Below are 11,432 nucleotides of genomic sequence, written 5' to 3'. Positions count from 1 at the left end.
GCGTCCAACTCTTGATTTTGGATCAGGTCACAACCTCATGGCTCATGGGTTTGAGCCCCACATCAGGCTCTGCACTGTCAGTGTGGAGCCTGCTTGGGATTCTCTCTCTCCCTCTCTCTCTGCTCCTCCCCTGCTTGTGCTCTCTCTCTCTCTCAAAAATAAACTTAAAAAAAATAAAAAAAATTTAAAAAAGGAAAATAATACTCAATATTAACTGTTAAAAGGAAAATGTAAGTTATAATTGACAAGCCATAAATGAAAAACTTTCAAATGCAGACAAATCTTGGTTTTTAAATTTTATTCCCCGTTAGAAGGAATCGGGGCAGGGAAAACACATGAACTTGGAACACATTTTTGTGCAATTAAGTAAGAATGTGCTCACTGATGGAGACATGTCAAAAGGACACAAAAGCCAGCTTGCAGGGGCTTCCACTGGCCAAAAATGGGATCATTTGAGTATCAAAATAAATGCTTAGTAACAGATTATAACCATTTTTAATACGAATCCATGAACCCATCCTCATAATAAGTGCATACACACACATGTACAACATACAGGCACAAATGGATAAATAAGGGTGCTATGTTAGTTTGTTTGGGCTGCGATTACAAAATACCACAGAACGGGTGGCTTAGAAACAACAGAAATTTATTTCTCACACTTCTGGAGGCAGGAAATCTAAGATCAGGGTGCCTGTATGGTGCGGTTCTGGTGAAGGCCTTCTTCCAGGATGCAAACTACCAACTTATCACTGTCTTCACTTGGTAGAAGGGGAGAGGGAGCTATCTGGGTCGCTTGTATCCCATTCATGAGGGCTCCACCATCATGACCTAATCCCTTCCCAAAGGCCCCATCTTCTAACACCGTCACCTTGGTTATTAGATTTTCAACATAGGAATTTTGGAAGGATGCAAACTTTTTAATCTATATCAGGTGCCTTACAGTAGAATACAATTAGTAAATGTAGAAAAAAAATTGATTAGAGTTAGAAAATCACCACTTTCAGGGCGCCTGGGTGGCTCAGTTGCTTAAGCATTCAACTTCGGCTCAGGTCATGATCTCACAGCTTGTGGGTTCAAGCCCCAAGTCAGGCTCTGTGCTGATAGCTCAGAGCCTACAACCCGCTTCAGATTCTCTGTATCCCTCTCTCTCTGCCCCTCCCCTATTTGTGTGCTCTCTCACGCTCTCTCTCCCCAAAATAAATAAACATTTTAAAAAAGAAAATCTCCGCTTTCAATCATTCTTAATTTAGGCAAGAGTAGTCAACGAATATTAACTGGTTGGGAGGGGTTTGAGTCTACAAAATATCCTATTCATCATAAAAGTGTCTATGTACTATTCTTGCAAGTTTTCTGTAAATTTAAAATCATTTCCGAGTAGGGGCACCTGGGTGGCTCAGTCGATTAAGCTTCCGACTTCGGCTCAGGTCATGATTTCATCGTGAGTTGGAGCCCTGCATCGGGCTCTCAGCCCTCAGTGGAGAGCCTGATTCATTCAAATCCTCTGTCTCCCTCTCTGCCCCTCCCCTGCTCGCACTCTGTCTGTCTGTCTCAAAAATAAATAAAACATTTAAAAGTAAACAAATAAAATCATTTCGAAATAAACATTTAAAAATGTAAAATAAAATATGATGGGAAAGAGGAAATACCCTGGCTTGAAACTAGAGAATGTTTACAAACCTATTTAATCTTTAAGTACAGTCCACTTCTGCAGGGGACTTCCATGTCAGCAGATTTGGCTCAGGGGTTTCCTGGCCTTCCTTCCTGGTCCCCACAGTTAAGCGGAAAACCTGGTGTCTGGAAGAGTCTGATGAAGGCGCCCATCCAGGGGTCCTGAGGATGGGACTGCCCCACAGGCAGAAGCCAGTTGTGGTGGGGGGACGAGAAGTTCTCCATGAAAAATACTTGAAGAACTAAGGAAAGAAGGGGCCTTAGCCAAGTGACAGCTGGGGTTGGGGAGACAAAGATCTACCAGACGGAATGAAAATAGTAACCATGCTAGTTTCCTAATGAGAAGGGCTTGTGATCTAGATTAGGCAGGAAAACCTATTGGGGGTGCGGGTGGGGAGGAAGTTTATGGAATGAAAAATGCCTGGTACATAAAAGTAATCTCTCGATATTTGTGGAATAAACACACAAATGACCCTTTAATTCAAAATATACTTGAATGACAGAAAGTCATCACAGACAGTTTTTTCCTCCTTGAAATCAAGATAAAATTTGTTTCTGGAAGAGTGATCTGTGCCTTCTTCACATAAGTCGATTCTTCCACTTTTTTTGCTGAAAGGATAAAAATGACAAATTAGATAAAGGTTAAATGGGTCATTCTCATGTATGTTACTTAACATTTTTTTTAATGTTTATTTATTTTTGAGAGAGAGACAGAGCCAGGGGAGGGGCAGAAAGAGAGAAGGAGACACAGAATCCGAAGCAGGCTCCAGGCTCTGAGCTGTCATCACAGAGCCTGATGTGGGGCTAGAACTCACAGACTGCGAGATCATGACCTGAGCCGAAGTCAGACAATTAGCCGACTGAGCCACCCAGGTGCCCCTACGTTATTTTATACTGTTCTAAAAATGCTTTTAATAAGTTTTTTAAAAAGTGGGTCTAAATGTTTTGAATCTTTTTGATAAGCATATATTTACTTCCTGTCTCTTGTTTTTTCTTTCTTCTGTATTTTCTTTTTGAAAGTGGAATATTCAAAACAAAATACATGTGCTACCATTAAAATCAGGAAAACAAAAGAATGTGGCAAAATCAGCCATCATCTCGACAGTAATAACCATCCTTTACCATTGTGATGTATTCCTTTTGAATGTATTTCTCCTAAGCTGTTGTATTACATGCCTGAACAGCTGTAAATGGAAACTGATAGCCCTGTGGGTGGAGTGTGGGAGGTTAGAAGCTCTCATTCCTGATTTCCATCCTAACTGGGTCTGCAGTGTCTCCTACATATGCCTGATTGTGGCTCAGAACACAGGGCCCTCTACCAGGCTATGTGCAAAATCCTGTCCACGGAATTTTCTGGAAGGAAACAGGCCACGGAGGGTGTAAGGGAAATTTTCTTATTTTGTTGTTGTTGTTGTTTTTAATTTATTTTTGAGAGTGAAAGAGACAGAGTGCAAGCAGGGGAGGGGCAGAGAGAGCGAGAGACACAGAATCCGAAGCAGGCTCCAGGCTCTGAGCTGTCAGTACAGAGCCCGACGAGAGGCTCGAACCCACAACCCTGGGATCCAGACCTGAGCCAAAATCAGGAGCTGGACGCTCAACTGACTGCGCTACCCACGCGCCCCTATTTTTTAAAGTTAATAACTAAAATGGCACATCTTTATCATCGCTCTGGAAAGCAAAACTGACGAAATTTAAAGTGGGGTTCATGAGCAAATGGATAAGAAAGAATTCTTGAGCCGTTTTTGGTGCAAAAAGTGATTTTATTATATCACAGGGACAGGACCCCGTGGGCAGAAAGAGCTGCACTGCGGTTGTGAGGAGTGACTGATTGTGTACTTTTAAGTTTGTGGAGGGAGGGGGAAGAGTGATCAAGTAAGTCTCCAAGGAATTTTGATGCAAGGCTTTCAGCTGTTAAGATAAAGTTACTTTTAGTTGTTAATAAAATATAAACATTAAGGCACTAAGGCAGCCATGAGTTCCTCTAGGAAGGTCGCGCTCTGCACATTTCCGGTGTCTCTCAGTGGGCTGCAAGCTGTGAGCAGATTTTAATTTAATCTACAATGCCTTTGTTTCCCTCATCAAAAACGATTCAATTTTCCAACGTCCATAACTTTATTGTCTTCAGAATCTTAATTACTATTGTTTTTTTTTAATATTAAGATTCATGTCCACCTGGGAGTGGTGAAAAAAACTATATGTCCTGTGACTCAGCATTTTTTTTCCAGAATCACTTATGTCCAGTCACACACTGGAACAGAGGATGTCACAAAAAAACATTGGATTAGGTGCTTTGAAACCCTTTGAAAAGAATCTCTAGGCATCATAAATATTGGTGTAGGCTTATTCTTTGCTTCTCCTATAACCTAGTCAGTTAAGACATTTACAAAAGAGAAGAATATGAAAGAGAATACATTCTCGATTTCAATACAATGAGATACTTATACACCCATTAAAACAAAGGCACTACTTTGGAAAGACACCATTATTTTATTGCCAAGTGAATAAAAATAAATTGCAAAGCAATAACCATTCACTGAACTCATTTCTGGTAAAAAAAAAAAATATGTTGGTATAAGAATAGCAAAATGTTCAGAAGCATACACAATTATATTTTTAGGAGGCTTAATTTGTCAGTTCTTTTTCTTTCATGACATCTGATTTGTCAGTTATAGAAATATTCACCTTTGGGGTGCCTGGCTGGCTCAGTCGGTTGAGCATCCGACTTCGGCTCAGGTCATGATTTCATGATTCGTGAGTTCGAGCCCCACATGGGGCTCTGCGCTAACAGTGGGATTCTCTCTCTTTCCCTCTCTCTGTGCCCCTCCCCCATTTGTGTTTTTTCTCTCTCAAAATAAATAAATAAACTTAAAAAAAAAGAACCTGGATTCAAACCTGAGTTTTAAAAACATATATTTGCCTTTCTTTTAATTTAATACTCCCAATGTCTTTTTTTTTTTTTTAGGTTTGTCTGGGTTTGTATTGTATTGTTTTGTTTTTAGCATTTAAAGCTTCTATCCAGAAGGAATTTCTTGTGGCATAAGGAGTAAGATAGATGACGAATTTTTGTTTTTTCTCCAAATAACTACTAGATACCCTAGAAATATCTGAAATTTATCGGAATTTGTCAAAAATAGCATATAGAAAAAATAGTGAAAACTTTTAATCGAGGGAAAATCTCAGAACCCTTTAAATATGTTAAGTTTTTTTTTTAATGTTTATTTATTTTTGAGACAGAGAGAGACAGAGCATGAACGGGGGAGGGTCATAGAGAGGGAGACACAGAATCGGAAACAGGCTCCAGGCTCTGAGCTGTCAGCACAGAGCCTGACGCGGGGCTCGAACTCACAGACCGCGAGATCATGACCTGAGCCGAAGTCGGAAGCTCAACCAACTGAGCCACCCAGGCACCCCAAATATCTTCAGTTTTAAAAGCAGTGAGACGTAGAGGAAGAAAATGCCCTACAAGAAGCAATTAAACTAATCACCACCCAAACCAGAACCATGCCAGGGCATTAATTGAATAGGGGGAAGCCACAGCACCTGGAAATACATGCTATTTTGGCATCAAAACTTCCAAGTTGGTAAGGGAGAAAAAGGCTTTCATTGTCTTCATCTTTAGTCTATAAGAGTTATTAAAAAAATTGGGGGGGGGCGCACCTGGGTGGCTCAGTCGGTTAAGTGGCCGACTTCGGCTCAGGTCATGATCTCACAGTTCGTGGGTTCGAGCCCCTCGTCGGGCTCTGTGCTGACAGCTCAGAGCCTGGAGCCTGCTTTGGATTCTGTGTGTCCCCCTGTCTCTCTGCCCCTCCCCCGCTCATACTGCCTCTCTCTCTCAAAAATAAATAAACATTAAACAAAATAAAAAACTTTTTTTGACATTTATTCAGTTTTAAAAGACAGAGAGACAGAGCACGAGCAGGGGAAGGGCAGAGAGAGAGAGGGAGACACAGAATCCGAAGCGGGCTCCAGGCTCTTAGCCGTCAGCACAGAGTCCGACGTGGGGCTCGAACTCACCAACTGTGAGATCATAACCTGAGCCGAAGTTGGACACCTAACTGACTGAGCCACCCAGGTGCCCCAGTGTTTTTGTATTTTGGGGGTAAATACCCAGTAGTGTGATTGCAGGATGGTAGAGTAGTTCTGTTTTTAACTTTTTCAGGAACCTCCATACTCTTTTCCACAGTAGATGCACCAGTTTGCGTGCCCAACAGTTCAGGAGGGGGTCCCTTTCTCCAGGTACTCGCTAACACCTGTTGTTTCTTGTGTGTTTGATCCTAGCCATTCTGACAGGTGTGCAGTGATAGCTCTTTGTGGTTTCAGTATTAATTTCCCTAATGGACAGTGGGGCTGAACATCTCGTGGCTTATTTGCCACTGCATATCCCATTCAGTGAAATGTCTCTTCATACCTTTTGCCCATTTTCTAATGGGATTGCTTGTTTTTTTTATTGTTGACTTTTAGGAGTTCTTTATTCTAGCATGTTATTTGTTGTTTTTTTTACGTTTTTCTTACTGATTTATTTTGAGAGAGAGCACATAAGCATAAGTGTGAGTGGGGGAAGGGCAGAAAGAGAAGGAGAGAGAATCCTAAGCAGGCTTCAAACAGTCAGCACAGAGCCCGACGTGGGTCTCGATCTCACAAACCATGAGATAATGATTTGAGCCAAAACCAAGAGTTGGTAGCTTAACTAACTGAGCCACCCAAGTGCCCCTCTAGCATGGTATTTGGTCATGTTTTTAATCCACTCTGCCAATGTGTCTTACTTGATGAATTTAGATCATTTACATTTAAGATCATTATTGATATGTTAGAGTGTAAGTCTGCCATGCTAATGGGTTTTTTGTTTGTTTTCTCTGTTTCTGTTTTTTTTTAACGTTTATTTATTTTTGAGACAGAGAGAGACAGAGCATGAATGGGGGAGGGTCAGAGAGAGAAGGAGACACAGAATCTGAAACAGGCTCCAGGCTCTGAGCTGTCAGCACAGAGCCCGACGCGGGGCTTGAACTCACAGATTGTGAGATCATGACCTGAGCCGAAGTCGGACGCTCAACTGACTGAGCCACCCAGGCGCCCCTGTTTTCTCTGTTTCTTATTCCTTTCTCTTTTCTTACTTTCTTGTGGGGTCCTTGAAGATGTTTTAGGATTCCATCTTGACTTATTTATAGTGTTTTGAGTGTGGAGCTTTGTATAGATTTCTTAGTGGTTGCCTTCTGTAACCAGTAGATAATGTAACTTATCTATTGGTATCAGCATTTGCTACTTTGAATGAGGTCTAGAAACCTTACTTCCTTTACCCTTCCCACTCTTTAAATGTAATTGTCTTAAATCTTTTCTCCACGTATATTTAACACCATATCAGATAAAGTAGACTTCAGAACAAAAAACAAAAACAAAAACAAAAAGAACCCAAAAAACAAAACAAAACAAAAAAAAAACTTTAGTAAAAACAAAGAGGGACATTGCATAATGATAAAAGGATCAACGTACCAGGAAGATGTAACAATCCTAAATGTGCATGTACCAGACAAAAGAGCTTCAAAATACGTAAACCAAAAACTGATGCACACCAGTCAGAATGACTAGTATCAAAAACACAAGAAATGATGAGTATTGCCATACGCTGTCAGTAGGAATGTAAATTGGTGCAGTCACTATGGAGAACAGTATGGAGGTTGTTTTTAAATATAAAAATAGAAATACCATACGGTCCAGTAGTTCCACTACTGGGTATTTACCCAAAGAAAACAAAAACACTAGTTCAAAAAGACACATGCACCCCCTATGTTCGTTGCAGCGTTGTTTACAACATCGAAGATGTGGAAGTCACCCAAGTGTGGGTCCATAGATGAATGGATAAAGCAGATGTGGTATATATACATACAATGGGATATTACTCAGCCATAAAAGAGAATGAAATCTTGCCGCTCACAAGATGGACGGACCCAGAGGGTATTATGCTAAGTAAAATACATCAGGCAGAGAAAACCAAATGCCATATGATTTCATTTATATGTGGCATCTAAAAAACTAAAACAAAATAAAACAACAACAAACAGAAACAGACTGATAAATACAAAGAAGAAATTGGTGGTGGCCAGAGGGGAGAAGGGATGGGGAGATGACTGAAATAGGTGAAGGGGATTAAGAGGTGCAAACCTCCAGTTATAAAATAAATAAGTCATGGGGATGAAAAAGGTACAGCCTAGGGAGCAGGGTCAACAATACTGTAATAATGTTACATGGTGACAGAAGCTATGCTTATTGTGGTGAGCACACTGCATAATGCATAGAATTGTCAAATCACGATGTCGTACACCTGAAACTAATATAACCCTGCATGTCAACTATACGTCAATAATGTTTTTTAAGTAGGCTTCATGCCCAGCGTGGAGCCCAACGAGGGGCCTGAACCCACAACCCTGAGATCAAGACCCGAGCTGACATCAACACTGGACACTCAACCAACCAAGCCACCCACGCACGCCCTTCAATAATAATATTAAAAAAAAACCCTAATGGAGCTGAAAGGAGAAATGAACAGATGCACTGAGTTGAAGACTTCAACACCCACTCTTATCAATTGATAAAACTACTAAACAAAAACTCAGCAAATATATGGGAGATGCGACCCATCCAACACCACTTACACTGCCCGGAAACTTGTCTCCTCCCTCAGCAGGAAATGTGTCCCCAGCAAAATTAGGGCACAGGCTTGCATCATCTCCTCATCTCTGTGTGGGATTGTAAACTCACCTGCTTGCTGGGCCCTGCTGACCCGAGAAGTGAGGAGAATGTGCAATTCTGGATTAGATCTCCTCTCTTGCTGCCTGGTGTAATCTGTTCAAGTGAGTGGGGGTGAATTTTCCATTGGTACCCGGCTGCTGCGGGGCTATTACCTAAAAAGTTTCCTGTTGTTAGTCCACCTGTATTTTGGCACCTTTGGCCAAGGGGAGCAGACTTTCCCCGTGGCTTTTTATTTTTTATTTTTCTTCCACTCCTGTGGGCAGTTCTGGATGGGCCCCCATCCAGGGCTTACAGGTGGCAGTGAGGCAGCTGAGGAAATTCACTGCCCTGTTATTTCTCAAATCCTGGGGGTCCTTAGGAAGTTTGTTTTCTTTCCACCTTTCAGAACTTCCTGTTTGTTGTGCTACAGGAATCTTTAGTTGCAAGTGGGAGGGTTTGGGAGGAATGGGGCTACTCCAACTTGGTGGGAACTAGAAGTCTTAATATTATTTATTTTGGTGCTTCAATTGTCCAGATTTGCCCCAGTGAGACCCTCTTTGGGCTGCCTCTCCTATCATTCTGATATGTCCCCAGCATCCTCTGAGCACTCCCTTACTTTCTGGCACAAGATGTTCCAAGCTCATCTTGTACTTTCCTGGCTCAGCCCTAGAAAAAGCGATTTCTTCAAAGAGCCCTGAATCTTCTCGTGGTGAGTGACATTTAGAAGCCACTAATAACGGGGGCTAGCAGATACCCCCCCTTCATCCCCCTGGTGCTCCGACACAGCTTTTCCAGACATAAGGTGTGTGAAGGCCGACAGTAAATACTCCTCTTCCAGCACCTGAGGCCCCCAACGGCTCTCCATCGCCAGTCACCCTGGTATTGGTCGCTAAGGAGCTACGGTTTGGCTCTGGGAGCGAGCTTGCATTTGGCCAGCCCCCAACAGAGCTGGAAGGTTCGAGAAAGATCTCAGGGTTGAAGCAATTAACTCCTTGGTTTGCAGGCGGGGGCGGGGGGGGGGGCGTTTAGGTTACGCGATGAGCGAGGAGCCTGGTGGATCCAGCGATGGGTGGGTGCCTGTTTCGCCCGGTGGGGAGCCGGCGTTCTGCCAAGTCACTGCGGGTGTCGGGCCCCTGTAATCAGACCTGGAGCACCCAGGCGCCCCCGCCTGGAACCGGCTCCTGCCGTGGGGCCACGTCGCCCCTCCAGCATCTCCCCTTTCTCTCCCCGCCTCTCACGTCTCCTTGGGCACCTCGGCGGGCTTTTCACATCCCACTCCAGCCCCTCCCTTCTAGGTCTCCCCCAGCCCTCCCTAGGTTCCCGGTCCCTTGGGGTCTGTGCGTGCCTCTGGTTGGTGCCGCTGCACAGGCTGCGCAGGCACCTGTGAACTTGGCGACAGGGGCGGGGCTTGTCGGGGGCTTCAGGAAGCTGCGCGGAGGGAGCGTTAACCCCTATCGTCCTAGTTAATGCGCAAGACAGTATTGATGACTTATGGAGTGCCCGCCACCACGTAAGCAGCAGAGAAAAGTCCTGTCCGTTAAGACCTCACGAAATCTCATACAATAACCTGTATTTTCTTTTTTTTAAAAATGTTTGTTTTTGAGAGACAGATAGCCGGGGGTGGGGGGGTGGGGGGGTGCAGAGAGACAGGAGGACAGAGGATCTGAACTGGGCTCTGCGCTGGCAGCAGATACCCGGATGCAGGGCTCGAACCCCCCCCCCCCCAAACCTGTGAGATCTTACGTGTAAGTCTTTAATCCATTTTGAGTTCATTTTCACGTATGGTGCTCACATACGCAAGGGACCTAATTCCATTCTTTTGTATGTGGCATTTATTTTGAAGTGAGGAAACAGGGGGCGCCTGGGTGGCTCAGTCGGTTAAGCGCCCAACTTCTGCTCAGGTCATGATCTTGTGGTTCATGGGTTCAAGCCCTGTGTTGGGCTCTGTGCTGACAGCTCAGAGCCTGGAGCCTGCTTCGGATTCTGTGTCTCCCTCTGCCCCTCCCCTGTTCACACTGTCTCTCTGTGTCTCTCAAAAATGAATAAACATTAAAAAATTATTCTTTATTTTATCTTTAAAATTTTTTTTTTACATTTATTTCTTTTTGAGAGACAGAGAACAAGTGGGAGAGGGGCAGAGAGAGAACGAGACACAGAATCCGAAGCAGGCTCCAGGCCCTGAGCTGTCAGCACAGAGCCCAACTCAGGGCTCGAACCCACAAACCGCGAGATCGTGACCGGAGCTGAAGTCGGACGCCCAACTGACTGAGCCACCCAGGCACCCCCCCAAAAAAAATTTTTTTTTAAGAAGAATGTGTGGTTGTACTAGCTTTGGGGATGGCAGACGAGGTGGGGGAACAGGATAATGAGAGGACTTTTTTTTTTAAGTAATCTGTACATCCAATGTAGGGCTCAAACTCACAACCCTGAGATCAAGAGTCACACGCTCCACCCAATGAGCCAGCCAGGCACCCCAAGTTAGAGATCTTATAGCGTGACATTTGGCAAAGCTAGGAGAGCCTAAAATGCCTCAGATTAAGATCCGAGCATTTGTGGCAAAGCCTGATTAGGATGCGAAGAGGTGGAATCTCTGAGAAAGTGAGGAAAGAGAAGAGGAGGATGTTAGGTTTCATGAAGAAATGTACGAAATGCCTCATGCTTTCTGACCCCTTATACTGAGAAAAAAAGAAATTTTCAACTAGGCTCCACACCCAACATGGGGCTTGAACTCATGACCCTGAGATCGAGAGTCACATGCTCTACCAACTGAGCCAACCAGGCGCCTAAGGAAAATTTTCCATAGCAATTACCTAAACACTCTGAGGAGAAAACTTGCATTCTTTCTCTGTCCTGGGAAGTTGTAAATTGTATCATGCCTTTGAAACATAAACACTCCAGGAAATAAATGAAACATTGACCAAAGAGACCAAAGGGGAAAAGGGGGAGGCTTTTAAAAAGACAGACTGCTGCACCAGTTCCCGTGCCCCAATTCTAGTCCACAGCCTCCATAAGATCAAAATATCAGTAAAAAGCTTTAG

The 11,432-nt window shown here is 43.6% G+C and overlaps 1 non-coding gene across 1 annotated transcript; it reads right to left on the bottom strand.

The window, feature by feature from the left end:
- Positions 1–11,102: 11,102 nt before the first annotated feature.
- On the bottom strand, positions 11,103–11,175 carry TRNAE-CUC (transfer RNA glutamic acid (anticodon CUC)). The gene has a single exon. It is a non-coding gene; the product is annotated as a tRNA-Glu (tRNA).
- Between the last annotated feature and the right edge of the window lie 257 nt (positions 11,176–11,432).

Source organism: Acinonyx jubatus, chromosome X (genome assembly GCF_027475565.1).
Source record: "Acinonyx jubatus isolate Ajub_Pintada_27869175 chromosome X, VMU_Ajub_asm_v1.0, whole genome shotgun sequence".
In the NCBI taxonomy this organism is placed as follows: domain Eukaryota; kingdom Metazoa; phylum Chordata; class Mammalia; order Carnivora; family Felidae; genus Acinonyx; species Acinonyx jubatus.
The sequence above is the reverse complement of the archived record's forward strand: the minus strand, read 5'-3'. Positions and strand labels throughout refer to the sequence as shown.